Source organism: Ranitomeya imitator, chromosome 2 (genome assembly GCF_032444005.1).
Source record: "Ranitomeya imitator isolate aRanImi1 chromosome 2, aRanImi1.pri, whole genome shotgun sequence".
Classification (NCBI taxonomy): Eukaryota; Metazoa; Chordata; class Amphibia; order Anura; family Dendrobatidae; genus Ranitomeya; species Ranitomeya imitator.
Genome location: NC_091283.1, coordinates 712,446,206 through 712,459,096, shown reverse-complemented (window position 1 = coordinate 712,459,096; position 12,891 = coordinate 712,446,206).

Below are 12,891 nucleotides of genomic sequence, written 5' to 3'. Positions count from 1 at the left end.
ATGTTTTATGTAGTATGTTGTATGTATGTTGTATGTATGTAGTATGTATGTAGTATGCATGTATGCAGTATGTATGTAGTATGTATGTTGTATGCATGTATGTATGTTGCATGTATGTAATATGTGTGTAGTAGGTATGCATGTAGTATGTATGTAATATGTATGTAGTATGTATTTTGTATGTATATGTTTGTTGTATGCATGTAGTATGTATGTTGTATGCATGTATGTAGAATGTATGTATGTAGTATGTAGTATGTAAGTAGTATGTATGTAGTATGTATTTAGTATGTATGTATGTTTGTATGTATGTAGTATGTATGTAGTATGTTGCATGTATGTTGTATATAGTATGTATGTAGTATGTATGTTGTATGTATGTATTATGTTGTATGTAGTATTTTTTTTACATTCAACACATTAGCCGGATGATGGGACTACTACTGTCCCATCATTGGCTAATGTGTCAGTCACTGCCATTGTAGCAGGCATGGCACAATGGGACTTGTAGTCCCATCGGACGATGCCTGCACACCCGCACAGACCCCCGGCAGGCCGCACAGAAACCAGGCCCGTACAGACCGCCAGCAGGCCGCACAGACCCCCGGCAGGACGCACAGACCCCAGAGGCCTGTACAGACCCCTGGCAGGCCGCACAGACCCCCTAAGAAGCCCGTGCAGACCCCCAGCAGGCCACACAGACCCCTGAGAGGCCCATACAGACCCCCTGCAGGCTGCACAGACCCACTGAGAGGCCCGTACAGACCCCCTGCAGGCTGCACAGACCCACTGAGAGGCCCGTACAGACCCCCGGCAGGCCACACAGACACCAAGAGGCCCATACAGACCCCCGGCAGGCCCACACAGACCCCCGGCAGCCCGCACAGACCCCCCACAGTCACGCACAGACCCCGCCTGCATACACAGATGCAGTTTACACCCACGCACCGCCCACACTCCATTATAGTGCATCATTGCACTATAGGAACTTCCGATTCTGGTATCCGATATCTTAAAAATATTGGCACCTAGTATCAGAAATCCGATGCAGCGAATGTCGGCCGATACCCGATATTTGCAGTATCGGAATGCTCAACACTAGCCACAACCATAAACGTTAAGTTTGGAGAGAGGTCAACAAGTCTTTTCATGATAGGAACACCATTCCTACTGTATGAACTACAAAGGCACAAGAAAGTTGGTCAAAGATGAGGGAAATGCAGCATGCTATCAGCAAATGCTGGAGGCAAATATGCACTCATCAGCCCAGACTGTGCGCATATGACGTACTTGGACACTATAACATGACAAAAATCCAAAACACAAGGCCAAGTCGACCTATGATTGGCTAAAGCAGAGCAAAGTGAACGATCTGGAGTGGCCATATCAGTCTTCTGACCTCAATATCTTTGAGTCACTCGGTGGAGATCTCAAATGCGCAGTTCATGCTAGACAGCCCAAGAATTTACAGGAACTGGAGGCTTTTTGCCAAGAAGTGTGGGCAGCTTTACCATCTGAGAAAATAATGAACCTCATCCACAACTACCACAAAAGACTTCTATCTGTCATTGATGTTAATGGAGCAATACACAGTATTAAGAAATGGCATATGAGAACATTTGATCATGATTATTTGGATGCTTTGGGTTGTCAGTATGATTTAAAAAGAAAAAACAAAGTAGTTTGACAATAAATAGCTTCACTCAACCACTAACCATGAATGGAGGAAAAATGTTGGTGTTATCATTCATATTCTCTGAAAAAAGGCCAAAAAAGCAAAAATTCTGCAGGAGTATGTAAGCTTTTGAGCACAACTGTATTCATATTTGAGCCAAAATTACGTAATCAGTTAAAAGGGACAAGAAAAAAAGTTGCAGGTGAAGGACTCCATTCATAGAACTAGCAGGATTATCTCCTGTATAAAACTAGGTGATCTGCGGTAAATAGTTCTGGGTTATGGTAGTGTTCCTGTATTGGGAGTAATAGCTGACATGCTCTCTGACTAGGCTTTCTTTGGGGCCCCGAGTTATAGCGATGCTCCAGTGTTTGGAGTGCTAGCCGGAGAGCTCTCTTATTGGGCTATCATTATGGTTTGCCCAGAAGAATGTCATCCTATCAATGAACACACAGGTGGAGGGGAATAGGCAGTATAGCGCAGGAGTCTACAAATCTGTGGATGAAGCTTGCGGTAGCGAACGGGTTAATAGCTCTTACTCTCAGCACTTCTACTGCAATTAACACCACTGACAGTGGTGAGGCTGACCATCAAGGATGCCATTGATGGATAAGAAATATCTTCAGTGTCTGCCATAAAAGCTAGAAGATATGTGAGCTCAATTTGCCACAAGACTATTAGTAATTAAATGGGTAAGTATTATACTATTAGAGACAAAAAATGGCGGATGAGTGTTTTAAAATATTCTATTAATATTATTACTGAATAATTGTTTCGGGTGGTCAAGATTGAAATGTGTATTGAAGTTTCAAAGCCATTAATTATTTATTTTTAAAGGTTGATTGTTTTCTGTATTAAAACCTATAATGTGTAGTGTAGCTTAGAAGGATTTATTTGTTTAGAACCATTGTATTAAAGTAATAAAATCATGTATAAAATAATATATACCGTATTTTCCGGCGTATAAGACGACTGGGCATATAAGACGACCCCCAACTTTTCCAGTTAAAATATGAAATCTTCTCAAAAGTCGGGGGTTGTCTTATATGCCAGGTGTCATCTTATAAGGTGGGTGCAAAGCAATCTGCGGTCGAAGTATATAGTGGGGGGAGTGGTCCCGATGACGAGGTGAGGGAGCGCCTCACCAGGAAGGTGTAAGTGAAGCAAACTGTCAGCATCTGGGATGCCAGGGTTATGCAAAAAAGAGAGAGAGCGGTGCTGTGCCTAGAAAAACACTCCTCTTTCACTCATCTGGCTCGCCCTTGTATCCTATTATCTCCTTCTCTGCCTCTGCTTCACTTACACCTTCCTGGTGAGGTGCCCCCTCGCCTCGTCATTGAGGTCGCTCCCCCCACAATATGCGGCGACCGCAGATTATTCCGCACCTGCCCTATAAGACGACACCTGGCGTATAAGACAATACCCGACTTTTGAGAAGATTTCAGGGGTTAAAAAGTAGTCTTATACGCCAGAAAATACAGTATATACACACACATATATATATATATATGTATATACATACCTATACTATGTATATTTATCTATTCTGTCTATTCTATTGTAAGCTGTCAGTGTGATTTTACTGTACACCGCACCTGAATTGCCAGCTTTTCAAAGGACACCGGTGTGTATTTCTCGCAAGTCACACTGATGGTCCGTGTGGTTTTTCTCGCACCACTAGACTTGTATTGGTGAGTCTTGTCCGATATACGGCGCGCAGCATGCTGAGATTTCACTTGCACGTATAATACGCTGAGAAATAACTCTGTGATGGGAGCTGCCCCAAATATTAACATTGGTCGGAATGCTATGCAATTTTTTCTCGCATAGCACTCATCCGTATTCCTCTCTAGTGTGACTCCGGCCTTAAAGTAACTTAGGGCATGTTGATGCTCTTACAGCTCATCAGTCTCTTCTGTATTTCTGAAATAGCAGCACCATACCCTGGATGATTTACGGTGTCATTGGCCAGTGCACCAGACCAAATTCCCAGTCAATCAGTTAAAGGATTGTGCTTATAGACTAGCCTTTTATTGCTTTTATTGGACAATGTTAATATTTCAAAATATTAGGTTTAAAAAAATGCAAGCATTATGGTTAACATAAAAACTTAATTCAAACAATATGTCAATTTCTAATGATACATTCCTTTAAATAATTCAGCTTAAGGTATCACACTTACACAGGAGTAATTTAACATTTTACTTAATTCACTGAATTTCTTTCAGACTTCATGTTTATAACAATGGCACCACATGGGAGAGAGATGTCTGGAAACATGAGAGAAAATAATTCATTTTACAAAACAGAACGAGGGAACATGGAGATTAGCAAATCGTGGTTATTTAGTCAGAACGTAGAAGCAAAAGTAAAACAAAAATTCAAAGATGTTCTTATAAAAAACACATAAAAACATTCTGGTCAACACCATACACTGTAACTATACGTAAAGTATGAAAAGTGAAGAGAGCAGCACTTGCACAGATTAAATAAAAGCACTACTTTATTTCTTTAAGCTGTAAAACCCGACATACAAAGATAAAAAACTGGCACATTTCTGGCGTCCCAGGTGTGTAGGAGCAGAAAACATGCAATGGAATACAAGCATCAAATAATCAGTACATACAGTGGGTACGGAAAGTATTCAGACCCCTTTAAATATTTAACTCATTGTTTAATTGAAGCCATTTGGTAAATTCAAAAAAGTTCATTTTTTCACATCAATGTACACTCTGCACCCCATCTTGACTGAAAAAAACAGAAAAGTAGAAAGTTTTGCAAATTTAATAAAAACGAAAAACTGAAATATCACATGGTCATAACTTAAGTATTCAGACCCTTTGCTCAGACACTCATATTTAAATCACATGCTGTCCATTTCCTTGAGACCCTCCTTGAGATGGTTCTACTCTTTCATTGGAGTCCAGCTGTGTTTAATTAAACTGATAGGACTTGATTTAGAAAAACACACATCTGTCTATATAAGACCTCACAGCTCACAGTGCATGTGAGACCAAATGAGAATCATGAGGTCAAAGGAACTGGCCAAGGTGATCAGAGAGAATTGTGGCAAGGCACAGATCTGTCCAAGGTTACAACAGAATTTCAGCAGTAATCAAGGTTCCTAAGAGCACAGTGGCCTCCATAATCCTTAAATGAAAGAAGTTTCAGACCACCAGAAGTCTTCCTAGACATCGCCATCCAGTCAAAGTGAGCAATTGTTGGAGAAGAGCCTTGGTGAGAGAGGTAAAGAAGAACCCCATGATCACTGTGGCTGAGCTCCAGAGATGCAGTAGGGAGATGGGAGAATGTTCCACAAAGTCAAATATCACTGCAGACCTCCACAAGTTGGGCCTTTATGGCAGAGTGGTCCAACGGAAACCTCTCATCAGTGCAAGACATATGAAAGCTTGCATATAATTTGCTAAAAAACACATGAAGGGCTCCCAGACTATAAGAATTAAGATTCTCTGGTTTGATGAGACGATGATAGATCTTTTTGGTGATAATCCTAAGTGGTATGTGTGGAGAAGTCCAGGCACTGCTCATCACCTTCCAATACAATCCCAACAGTAAAACATGGTGGTGCGAGCATCATGCTATGGGGGTGTTTTGCAGCTGAAGGGACAGGATGACTGGTTATCTTTGAAAGAAACATAGATGCCCCCAAGTACAGAGATATCTTGAATGAAAACTTCTTCCTGAGTGCTCTGGACCTCTGACTTGGCTGAAGGTTCATCTTCCAACAAGACAATGACCCTAAGCACACAGCTAAAACTACAAAGGAGTGGCTTCAGAACAACTCTGTGGCCATTCTTGACTGGCACCTCACAGCACAAGTCAATAATTGATGGAGTAAAATTCACATAGACAATTCACAGAAAACCCCCCAAAATACTAAAAAATACCTTTAATACCTTATTTGTTAAAAACTAGTGCACACAAAACCATCACCATTGAAATTTAGCACTTAAATAGAAAAGACCTAGGGAGGTGCCTATCCCTAATCGCCTATCACTTATCAACACCCTACCTGACAGCAGAGGTGCGCACCCTAGACCTGCGCAATGGCGCCCCCGCTCACCGTCGACTGTCCCTTCTATCCTAACACTCCCTATGAGGGGAGGGATAGAAATGTGTATGTATATAATACTAACAAATAAGGGCCAAACAGAGGATAAGGACTGTCCCTTAGTCTAGCCCTACCTAACAGCGGAAGTTGGCACCCTAGACCTACGCAATGGCACCCCGCTCCTCGATGGCTGTCCCAAAGAAGAATTGCCCTACTAGATTAGTATCAGGGCCACATATGGCTTCAGTGTAAGGTGCTAAGATGTAAGACCGTGGTGAACCATGGGGGAAGGGGAAGAAAAAAAAAAGGGAATCTTACAATTGGGATTTGCAGGAGTTGTTGTAATCAACAAAGTAACAATATTGCACAGTATTAGTCTAGATAATAATAACCATAAATCTCAATAGAAAAAAGAGGCACAAGATGTTGATTGTGCCAAAACAGTTATCCTAGATAACAAAGATATATTGCACAATGCAACACAGTGATATTGAAACAGGCCACTGATTATGTACAAGCGTTCATATAGAAAAAAAACCTGCATCCTATAAAAACCAGGTTCACACACTTTTAGTAGAACCATAAATAGATCTACATAGATCAGTCTCTCAGACTCTAAAGCTCATAAATCAATAGATAGGCATGAATAAATCAGTCTCACAAATTCACATACTCTAGAACTCATAGTTCCATAGATAGGCATCCCTGAGTCAGTCTCACAAACTCGATGCATTTCTCCTACCAAAAGAGGTTCATCAGGATTATATTCACATATTATCAGAGACCGCTACTTAGCTTGTTGTGTTAGTTGTCCATAACGATACAGGACATCAGCTTGTCGGGTGTATTCCCTCCAGATGAAGTGCCTATGGTCAAGTGTCCAAAATGCCCCAAATAAAGACTCACATGATTATTAGATTGAACACACCTGAATGATTTGGCGTGCATGCAATGTGCTGAAGGACTGTGATCGCCGCCCCCACATACATAGGGATCCACCATATCATAACAAGCCCCACCTACCGCAACTGCCCATCAATTGGCGTGCGTGTCATATACCGGAAGCCCCTCATCCAAAGTGTTTCACCCAGAGCAGGCGCATACGTGTCCATCTGCATGTGACACCTACTGCACCACCCACAGATTGGTGTGCGTGTCAGACGCCGTTCAATGCATTCCACCTAGAGCCTGCGTATATGGATCTGCCTGAATGTGAGACACCGGAAGTCGGCCGTCCCCATGTGTGGAAGCCGAATGCGGAAATGCTGCTGCGCGTGACAACATCCACTGCGCAGGAACAGAAGTCAATTCACCTGTTTTCCAAATATGTCTCACCCCACACAGGCGAACTTAGATACTTCAATAAATATAGCGTATATCAAAGGTTATCCGCCAGAGCTTTGACCTAAACCCAATTGGGCATCTCTGGAGAGACCTTAAAATGGCTGTCCACCAACGCTCACCATCCAACCTGATGGAACTGGAGAGGACCTGCAAGGAAGAATGACAGAGGATCCCCAAATCTAGGTGTGAAAAATGTACTGCATCATTCGCAAGAAGCCTCATGGCTGTACTAGCTCAAAAGAGTGTTTCTACTCAATACTGAGCAAAGGGTCTGAATACTTATGACCATGTGATATTTCAGTTTTTCTTTTTTAATATATTTACCAAATGACTGACATGAAACAAAGATTGAAAAATTGAAAGGGGTATGAAAACTTTCCATACCCACTGTGTATAATAGAGATCTATCCTCTAATTCACACATATGAAGTGTTTTGATGTCCAAGCTTAATATGAGACATGGGACATATAGTGTTGTGCCTAGAATGACAAATTAATATACTGTATATAAAATAGATCGCTCCTATAATTAACAGCTTGGGTATGTTTGCTGTCTAAGTTTAGTATCCAAAATGCCTCTCACAGCATTTGGCATTTTTGCCAACTTCTTCTTCTAGGGGGAAATTACACTTTTTCTATAGAAAATAATTTTTAGTATGTTGAATCACCATTATGCATAGTAACAAAGTGTTTAACAGCACCAGAGCACAATCCATTTTTTTTTAGAAATATTTAGTGTTCAGCAATCTGCATTTTTTTTAAATTTTCTAGTTGTATATCTTACATATTGTATTTTACATAAGTCACAAAAAATAGAATTTACTACATGGTGGGTATCGCAATTGATGAATTCATGAATATGATAAATGTCTCCTTGCAAATAATAAAAGTTTCTGTTTTGTCTGCGTCAAAGGCGCACATACTACAATGATTTCCATTACACTTGAAAAACTCTTAGGGTTTTACCCCTTAATGACAGCCAACACGTCTTTTAACTGACCTGAGACATAAGAGAATAGCCTCCCCATACAGGAGATAATCCAGCAGCTGACAGCTGTCCACTATAGCTGACAACTTGCTGTATCAGCCAGGATCAGTGTTTGCACCATCCAAATCTGTTTAACCCTTTAGATGCTGCTGTCAATAGTGACTACATTATTATAAATGGTTAAAAGAGTGTGAGGGCTTCCTCTTTATCCAAACTGGTGCCCTCAGATCATAATTTTGTGGTCCTGATGTTTGCCATGGCAATTCATGACCAAATAGCAGCCTAATTAGAGTCTGACTGCTGTAGTAATCTGTTCAGAAGTTAGAGGCATTTAGGAGGTAAAAATACACATTTCCATTTCTGTCATGTCACTTTGCATTAATTCCTGTAAAGCACCTGAAGGGTTAACAAACTAACTGACAACAGTTTTCAATATGTCAGGGGGTACTGTTTTTAAAGTGGTATCACGTTTGGGGTTTTTCCAATATACAGGACCCCCAAAGTCACTTCAAACATGGATTTTCCTTGAAAATATGAAAAATTGATGCTACATTTTTAATCCTCCTAAAATTCTAACAAAATAAAATAACATTTTACAAATGGTGCTAATATAAAGCCGACATGTGGGAAATGTTATTTATTAATGGCTTGCTGTGGTATGACCATCTGGATTAAAGAGATAATCATTCAAATTTAGAAAAGTGCAAATTTTTTTACATTTTTCTAAAATTTTTGATACTTTTTATAAATAAACACAAAACATATTGACCTAAATTTACAATTAACATAAAGTATAATGTGTCATGAAAAAAAAATCTCAAAATCACTGGGATTTGTTGAAGTGTTGCAGAGTTATTACCTCATAAATTGACACTGGTCAGATTTCAAACATTTGGCTCCGTCACTAAGGGGTTAACCAACATGTCTTTTTGATCGAACTTTGGATAGGCTTGGTGAAAGCATGTTGCCCAGGGTCCGACCTCTTTTTTCCGCAAACTCACAGCCCTGAGGTATGACTTTTCTAAATGTGTCATCTTGATTGATGATTGGAAGATTCTTTTGATAATATTTTTAACTTGAATATATTATGGGCTGTATGATGTGGAAAAAGTACCAGATGTGTCATTAGTAGTGATGAGTGAGCACAAAATGCTCGGGTGCTCGTTGCTCAGGTCGAGCAAATTGTAATGCTCGGGTGCTCGACCCGAGCAGCGAGCCGAATGTAAGTCTATGGGAAACTCAAGCATTTTTGCCACGTACCCCCAGAGGTCCTTTAAGGGTCTAAAAACTGTGGAAATCGATGGGAAAAGTGATCAAATGACATGGAAATAGCATGCGGAAGATCACTTTAAGCACTTCTGACTCCCAGGTCACTGCTGTGAACAATGTTGCGTTTTGAAATTTAGTGGAGAGAATATGTGTGTCTGTGGTTGTGTGCATGTTTATGCGGCTGTCTGCGTGTGTGCGGGTGAGTGTGTGTGTGCGTGTGTGTGCGGAAGTCTGTGGGTGTGCATGTCTCTGTGTGTGCGGTAACGCTACCACCAGTACTGTTGGTCACAGTGCTGCGGGATCATGCTGGCAGATGTTAACATGATTCTGCAGCTGACTGGCTGTGGCTTGGCCCCATGAGACTAATGCTCCCATCCGGCTATGTCCGGTGGCACTGATAACAATGACTGCAGGTGCCACTGATGGGAGAGCAGTATCATCTGCCGGCACTTGGGCCGATGAGACTACTGCTCCCATTGGGCCACCTCTGGAGTCACTGATAACAGTGACAACAAGTGCCGCTGATGGGAGAGTAGTATTATCTTCTGGCACCTGTGCTCACTTTTAAAAAAAAAGTAAAATTTACATACATATTCATTATTCACATAATACATTTACATTCACGTAGAAATAAAAACACACTATGGTCACTGCACACCAAATCGTTGACGCCCTCGTCTCCTAGAAATAACATAAAATAAAAAAACAACATATACTCCCTGTTTCCCGTAGTCCAAGATAATCCGGATTGTTCCACAGCGATCTCAAGTGTAGAACAGTCACATCGGGACATGTGACCGCTCTACCCACCAGGCCATACACTGACAGGAGCTAATTGCCCCCAACGGTGTATCAGCTGATCAGCTGCGGTGCTGTCACTTTTGGCACCACTGCGTAGGAAAGTTCTCACAGAGTGGTACTACAGTAAATTGAGAGCACCAGAGTGATAAATTCCGGTGAACTCTCACTGCAGCTCCGTGATACACTGCTGGAGATATTAGCTCCTGTCACTGTGTAACCAGGCATCGGGTAGAGCAGTCACATCTCCCAATGTGACTGTTCTACATGTGAGATCGTCGTGCGGCAGTCTCTAAATAGACTTACAGCGGCCTAGGAGTATTATACAGTATGTTGGTTTGTTATTTTATTTCAAGGGAGTTGGGGATTAGGCGATGCAGTAAGTATGGTTAATTAAAATTAATAAAGGATTTTATTCATGCTGCGTGTTTACTGAAAATATAACTATATGATTAGTAATGGATAGGTGTTATAGATGCTTCTCCATTACTAAGCCGTGGGCTTGATGTCACCAGAAAATACAAAGGTGACATCAACCACACAGATATTACCCCATTTGCCACCACTACAAGGCAAGTGGGAAGAGCGAGGCTAAGTGCCAGAATTGGCACATCTATAATATGCGCCATTTCTGGGCTGGCTGAGAGCTGATGTTTTCAGCCTTGGGGTGGCACTCTACATGGCCCCTTCCCAGAATATTAATATCAGCCCACAGTTGTCTGCCTAGCCTTTGCTGGTTTAATTTTATAGGGGGACCCCATGTCAATTTTTTTTCTGGGGTTCCCTTGTAAAATATCCATTAAAGGCTAAGCAAACATCTGTGAGCTGATATTAATAGCCTGGAAACCTCTATGGCTATTGGCTCTTTCCCAGAATATTAATATCAGCCCTCAGCCGTCGGCTTTCGCTCTGCTCTCTATGAAAATTACACAGGTGCCCACGCAAGTTCTTTTGACTGTTTTGAAAAACAAACAGATATTGCATTTCAGGCAGATTTTGTGTTTGTGTGTGTTAGGTCTCGAGTTCCCGCTTCTGCACAGGGGGAATCTCGAGCCATCTCCGCTGCAGTCTCCCATTCTTATCCAGCCGCAGTGGAGTCTGCTCAGCAGGGACGTCGGTCCCAGCGTCTTGCTCACTCTCACTCTGTACAGAGAGTTACTGCTGCTTCTTCAGCTTCTGCCATTAAAGCCAGTGCTGGTCAGCAGCGAGCGGACTTCTCTGGGACTAAGTCCTTGTCTTCACACACTGAGCATGCCCAGGGCAAGATCTCCAGTTGGAGATCGAGGGTCATGTGCTCAGGCTCTGCAGCACATTCCATTGGTCCTCTTGGCAGGTCTTGGAAGGGCAAAGTTTCTGTGGCCACTTACTGTGCTGCAACTATATAAACTGCGCATGACCGCACGGCCATGCCCTAGTGTACAATTGTTAATGTGTGTATGTTGTGAGTGCAAGTCATCCTTGGATACCCCTACCCTATTGAATATCTGTTCGCGGAAGGTGTATGGTTGCTATCTAGCGCCCGACTTAGCCTACAGCACGAATCACACGTTACAGCGTCCAGTTGCTGTGACCGCCAGTACGACGCCGTGCACTTCCTCTGTGCTTTCCTTACCCAAGCCTGGGTGGTTAGTGGCGTTCGTCAGTGCGGCATCGCATGCACTCTTGTGCCCTAATATTGGTATTCAGCTTCCTTACACACCCAGATGCGGTGTGGTGCCAGCAAGGGTCTAATCGGACTTCAATCCTAGTTGGGGTTGAGTTCGCTAACTACTTGCTCGCCCTCTATTTGCGGTACCGCGATCCTGTGATGCAACAGGATCGCTTCCTTCATGCTGGGTGAAGTTTAACCCACGTGTGTATACTTATGAGTACCGCCATATAGTCCGTCATTACTTGGCAGCAGGTTCCATCTCTGCACGGTGGACCCCGGGCTGCGAACGCACCATACACTATCTGTCTTATTATTTGGTGCGTTCCGCTAGCCCTAACAGTGTATGTGTGTTTTTATATGTACCGTTTTAATAATGATGGTGTCTGGCTGACATCTGTTCATTACTAAACCTCGGGCTCGGTATTACAGATATATATAGTACAGACCAAAAGTTTGGACACACCTTCTCATTTAAAGATTTTTCTGTATTTTCAAGACTATGAAAATTGTAAATTCACACTGAAGGTATCAAAACTATGAATTAACGCATGTGGAATAATATACTTAACAAAAAAGTGTGAAACAACTGAAAATTTGTCTTATATTCTAGGTTCTTCAAAGTAGCCACTTTTTGCTTTGATGACTGCTTTGCACACTCTTGGCATTCTCTTGATGAGCTTCAAGAGGTAGTCACCGGAAATGGTTTTCACTTCACAGATGTGCCCTGTCTGGTTTAATAAGTGGGATTTCTTGCCTTATAAGTGTGGCTGGGACCATCAGTTGTGTTGAGCAGAAGTCTGGTGGATACACAGCTGATAGTCCTACTGAATAGACTGTTAGAATTTGTATTATGGCAAGAAAAAAGCAGCTAAGTAAAGAAAAATGAGTGACCATCATTACTTTAAGAAATGAAGGTCAGTCAGTCCAAAAAATTGGGAAAACGTTGAAAGTGTCCCCAAGTGCAGTTGCAAAAACCATCCACATGTGTTAATTCATAGTTTTGATGCCTTCAGTGTGAATTTAAAGGGCACCTGTCATCCCGAAAATCGCGGGTGAGGTAATCCCATTCTGTAATGCTGTAGATAAGCCCCCGA